Source organism: Microtus ochrogaster, linkage group LG3 (genome assembly GCF_000317375.1).
Source record: "Microtus ochrogaster isolate Prairie Vole_2 linkage group LG3, MicOch1.0, whole genome shotgun sequence".
In the NCBI taxonomy this organism is placed as follows: Eukaryota; Metazoa; Chordata; class Mammalia; order Rodentia; family Cricetidae; genus Microtus; species Microtus ochrogaster.
Window position 1 is genome coordinate 13,809,197 of NC_022029.1, and position 5,440 is coordinate 13,814,636.

General features: G+C 48.1%; 1 protein-coding gene across 2 annotated transcripts in view; it reads right to left on the reverse strand.

Moving 5' to 3' along the window:
* The window catches only part of Ubxn2a (UBX domain protein 2A), a 36,720-nt gene extending 33,853 nt beyond the window's left edge, over positions 1-2,867 (reverse strand). Inside the window, exon 1 of one of the 2 annotated variants that reach the window (XM_026786035.1) lies at positions 2,692-2,867. The gene's annotated coding sequence lies outside the window, so the exon portion shown is untranslated. Of the gene's footprint in view, positions 1-1,984; positions 2,080-2,691 lie in introns of those variants that run through there. The other variant, XM_013351259.2, reaches the window with a different exon arrangement.
* Positions 2,868-5,440: the final 2,573 nt, after the last annotated feature.

Here is a 5,440-nt window from a genome sequence, read left to right on the forward strand (position 1 = left end):
AGAGCTAGTTCCAGGACAGGCTCCAAAACCACAGAGAGAAACCCTGTCTCGAAAAAAAACAAAACAAAACAAAAACCAAAAAAAAAAGTGCTGTACTCTAACAGTCATTCCCACTTCTAGTAGAGCAGCTCCACTAAAGGCAAGCCACCCTCAAGGTGAGAACGAGAGTGGGAAAGGTCATTCACTAGACTCTTCCCTGAAATCACAAGGGCGCCCACTCCATTTCCAAGCCAGTTAAATATAATGCTGCCCAAGCTATACTTGGTGGTTACTAGACTATATGGAGGGTGGAAGGGTAAATGAACAGAGAGATGATGGGGGGTGTTCATTTGAACCCTTCTGTCTCTCCAAACCCCACAGGCTCAAAGTCTCCAAACAAAGGAAAGGCAGCAAAACACCCAGTTCCACATTCTTGGTGGAACTGCAGCTTCCTCCCCTGAAGTTCCCAGAGACTCAACTCCCTGTCTAAAGCATTCAGCTTTTGACCAAACTTGGGCACAAGCCCAACTACTGGCAGACATGTCATTACTCATTGCCTACAACCTATAAAGTCCCTCTGCTTTTGCTTGTCGGGGAGGCTTCTCTGCCCTTGATCTCTGGGACTGGAGGTCCTGCCCAAGAGATGCTTTGCTCAAATAAACCTGCTGCACTTTTTCAATTTGTCTTGGTTTGGCTTACTGTGTAGGCAGAGAATCCTGTTATGCATAGGAGTATTCCACCCATGCAGCTATGAGGAAGTCGGTGAAGCTGCTTTGGCGTCACCCATACTCCTGTAAGTAACCTGTCACTGATGCTCTGTAACTAAGCCCAATAAATTCATTTAGCATGCCTAGTGAAACCGAACTTTGATGGAATCCAACTTTGGCCTGTCAATGGTGCCCTAGCTGAGGTGAGTAGACATTTGTGTTTTCCTCCCCAATAAAAGTCACTTAATTTAAAGAAAGTGCGCATGCAGGACTGGGGTGTAACTCAGTGGCAGAAGACTTATTCAAGCTTATGAAAAAACTTGGGTTTGCTGGGTGGTTGTGGTACACACTTTTAATTACAGCACTCTGAGGCAGAGGCAGTGAATTCAAGGCCAGCCTGGTCTACAAAGCTCCAGGACAGCCAGAGCTACTACACAGAGAAACCCTGTCTGGAAAATACCAAAAAGCCATCTGGGTTTGAGCCCTAAAAAGTGGGGAACAAAGGTAAAGCTCAAGGAGGCTGGAGAGCTAGCTCATTGACTGAGAGCAATGGCTGCTCTACCAGAGTAACTAGGTTCAATTCATGACACCCACATGGTGGCTCTAATTCCACAGGGATCTCACACCTTCTCTTGCCTCCACAGGTACCAGGCACAAAAATGGTTCTCAGACATGCACGTAGACAAAACATTTGTGCACATGAAGCAAATAACATTTTTCTTGAGAGTAAGAAGTGTTCAAGTAGTAGCTGCTATCTACAGTATTCTTCCAACCTGAACAAAAAGCTACCTTCTGTGTCATCGACCAGCACTCCCCGCAGTAACATCAACACAACTCAGCAGAATCTCACCTGAATACCAACACTGAGGAAGCTAAAGAAGGAAAATGTGAGCCTTTGAGGCCACAACGGGATACTCTGACAGTTCAAGGCTACACACATCCTGTCCCTAGGAAGAAAAAGGATGGGGGGGAGACACTCCCACAAACAAAATAGGGTTTATACGTTGATGTAGACCTTTAATACCAGCACTTGGGGGGTGGGCAGAAGCAGGCACATATATCTGAGTTTGGGGCCAGCCTGGTTCACATATCGAGCTCCAGGCCTGTCAAGACCCTGTCACAAAAACTTAAAAGCCTGTGCTGCATGTCTATAATCCAGGCACGTGGGAGTCTGAGAATCCCAAATTCAAATCAGGTCTGGGATAAAGGAGGCCCTGTTTTTGTTGTTCTTGTTTTTTTTTTTTTTTTTTTTTTTTTTGAGACAGGGTTTGTGTAGCTCTTGCTGTCCTGGTACTCACTATGTAGACCAGGCTGGCCTTGAAGAACTCAGAGATCGGCTTGCCACTACCTCCCCAGTGCTGGGATAAAGGCGAGCGCCACCACCGCAGGCAGGACCCTGTTTTAACAACAAAACCGGGAAAATACGGATCATCAGCTGTCTACTTTTTTTTTTTTTCATTTCAAATTACATACAAACGAACCAACACTGGAGGCCACTCTAACGATCATCTTTGCTGATAATAAACTTTTATTACTACGAGGTTTTGAAAAAAGGAGGGGGCGGGTAGACGCAAGAGATTTAAAAAATAAAAATCAATTAGGAAAACAGCGAACATCAGATTTCCAAACTATGCAAGTGAGCTGGGGAAGGCTGGTGAAATCAGTTACGGAATGTCCACCGAACAAGTCCTGTGTTTTTGGAGAGCGCTCTTGGCAGCGTTCGCCTTAGGAAATGGTGACGTCTAGACAGCACCTAACTCGAAGTTTCCGGGCGTCTTCAGAGAGAGAGAAGGGAGGTGTGTGTGCTTCCATCGAGTTCGCGAGCCCCGCCGGTCAGCACTCACCTGGGCCGGGGTGGAGCCGGGATGGAGGCCTCTGACCGCCGGCGTCCTACCTTGGCCGCAGTTCCGGCTGGCAAACCCCGGGCTGCCGACTCACTGCGGCCCGGAGCGCCTCCCGGGAAACGCTCGCCCACCCGCCTGCGGCGCGGGGCCCGGAGACTCACCTCAGGGCGCGGCCCCGTTCTCGGTCCCCTGGGGTCCGCAACCGCCGCAGCTCGGCCGGAGCCCCTCCGTCCAAGAGCGTCCGGAGACCCTCCTCAGGGACCACCGCGCCGCGGAAACGCCGCCCGCCTCCCCTGGTCCGCCGGACGCGCCCGAGGACGGCTCCGCGCGGCTCCGAGGCGCGCGCCCAGCTGACGGGAGCGCGCAGGGGGCGGGGCTTCCCGCGACCGGTCTCCTCCGGCCTCGTTTGGCGCGCACTAATGGCGACGGTCTCTTCCCGGCCGTCCGCTCCGCTGCTTGTTGCCTCCTTAGGAGGCGCGGAAAAGACCAGGAGCTAGGTGGGCGTTCACCTGGGAAATCCCAGCGTCGACCTGTTTCTTTCTCTGCCTCTTCTCTTCCTCGGGGAGATTTCCCAGCATCCTGTCAGTGAACTTCACCTGAGCTCTGTTTCCTGAAAGAGTGACAGTTAAACTCCCCCGCTCTCTGCGTTCTTGAAAGGCTCGCCACAAAGACCACTCTTCCCTGTAGGATTTATTTGTTTGCGAAGCAGGGTTTCTCTCTGTAGCTCTAGCTGTCCTGGAACTTGCTTTTGACCAGGCTGGCTTCGAACTCACAGAGATTCTCCTGCCTCGGCCTCCTGAGTCGACTTCCCCTAGGATTTAGATTAAGACTCCTTCCTCCCTGTTTAGTAGAGGCACGGTCAGGAGTGTATTCTCCAAATTCCCTATCTTTGCTTTATAAATGATTAGCACAATTGCTTGAAATCACTATGTGGTCAATATACCAGCTACCCTGACATCACCACACTTCGGTAAAGCATCTCTTGTTCCAAACCCTATCCCACCCTCTCCCATCCCGTCACCCCCCACCCGCCCACCTCCCCTACCCCAAAAAGTACATTGACCTTGGAATAAACTAAACTCCACCGCCCACAGTTGGTTGGTCCCACTTTCTAAAAACTAGGTCTTTCTGGCCTTGTTCATTCTTCCCTGTGCAAGAAAAGCCCCTCCCCCACCAAAAAAAATCTTATCTATTCTAGGAATCGGTCACAGACCTAGTAGATTTCCCTCTACACAATAGTGTCTATTGTGTATTTTTGTTTGTTTGTTTTTGGTTTTTCGAGACAGGGTTTCTCTGTGGCCTTGGAGCCTGTCCTGGAACTAGCTCTTGTAGACCAGGCTGCTCTCGAACTCACAGAGATCCGCCTGCCTCTGCCTCCCAAGTGCTGAGATTAAAGGCGTTGTTTTGTTTTTTGAGACAGCTTCTTACTATGTAGAGTATGAAACTGCTTGCCTCAGTCTCCTGGTGCTAGAATTAAAGTTGGTTGGTGCCACTACACCAGGCTACAACAGTCTCTTAAATCTAAATCTAGAATTATTTGAGATAGTTGTTGTTTTCTTTTCCTTTTCCTTTTTCTTTCTTTCTTTCTTTCTTTTTTTTAAAAAAATTCTAGACAAGGTCTCTGCCACTAAGTCACACTCCCACCTACCTGAGATTTGGTTTTTAGCTGACCTTTGCACATTCGCCCGTTGGCAATAGTATTCCTCGAGGCAATGAGTCATCCTTCCCCCTACCCACTGCAACAATCTTTCTACACAGAATCTAAATTTACCTAAACTGGGCTTTGCTTTTTATTTGACAGCTGTTGGTGCCTGGAGTCAGCTTGGGATTGGGCCTTCCCTACCAACCATTCTCCACCCAGGTAAAAGCAGTTTGGGATTCCTTTGAAGACCTACTGAGCTGCGGCTGCTCAGGGATCCTGTGGTGAGTTTAGCTCTCAAAACAGTGCTCCTACTGAGCTGCGGCTGCTCAGGGATCCTGTGGTGAGTTTAGCTCTCAAAACAGTGCTCCTACTGAGCTGTCTGTTGAGTTTCTTTTGCTGAAAGATGCATGCCCACATAATCATGTGGATTATAATCTATATAATTGTTTTATGGCTATAATATATGTCATATATATGTTAGTCTGATGCATTTATTTCTATAGAAGCCTCTATTTAGATGCAGCCACTATGTATGTGTGTGTGTGTGTGTGTGTGTGAGATGTATTTTTACTTTTTTTCTGTGTTTATATTTGGGAGTTTTGACTGTTTGTGTGTCTATATATTGCCATCTCAAGACCCAGCCCCCCTGTCTCAATCTGTCAAATATTAGTATTATGGGCATAAATCTCCCCGCCCAGACATTTCTTTGATCCTGCCATGAGACTCCTCTTGTATTTTCCCTTTTTGTCCCTAATCCTACAGGGTTTGTTCTAAAATCAATTGAAAAAATTCTTTTCCACGCAAAAAGTCAATTTCCCAGGCAGGTGTGGTGGCCTATGCTTGCAATCCTGGCACTGGGGAGGAGACAGAACAATTTAAGTTTAAGGTCAGCCTGGTCTCGGTATTGAGACCCTGTCTTACCCAACAAAAATCAAGTGATCATAGCTCTCTAGGTCTATTTCTATATTTTTTTCTTTTCTGTCTTAGACAGGGTTTCATTTAGCAAAAGCTGGCCTTGGTGTTTATTTAGTCTTCCTTCTTTCACGTCCTGAGTGCCTGGACTGTGGGCACTGTGGGTTTCTGGAGTGCTGTCCATCAAATCCAGTGTTTCCAGCACTCAGATTCATCTCAGAACGCGGATGTTTTTCCTGACTATTAGGTGATGTTGTTTAAAAAAGGTCAGGCTTGCCTCGTAGTCAAGAATGATCTTGAGCCGGGCGGTGGTGGAGCACACCTTTAATCCCAGCACTCGGGAGGCAGAGGCAGGC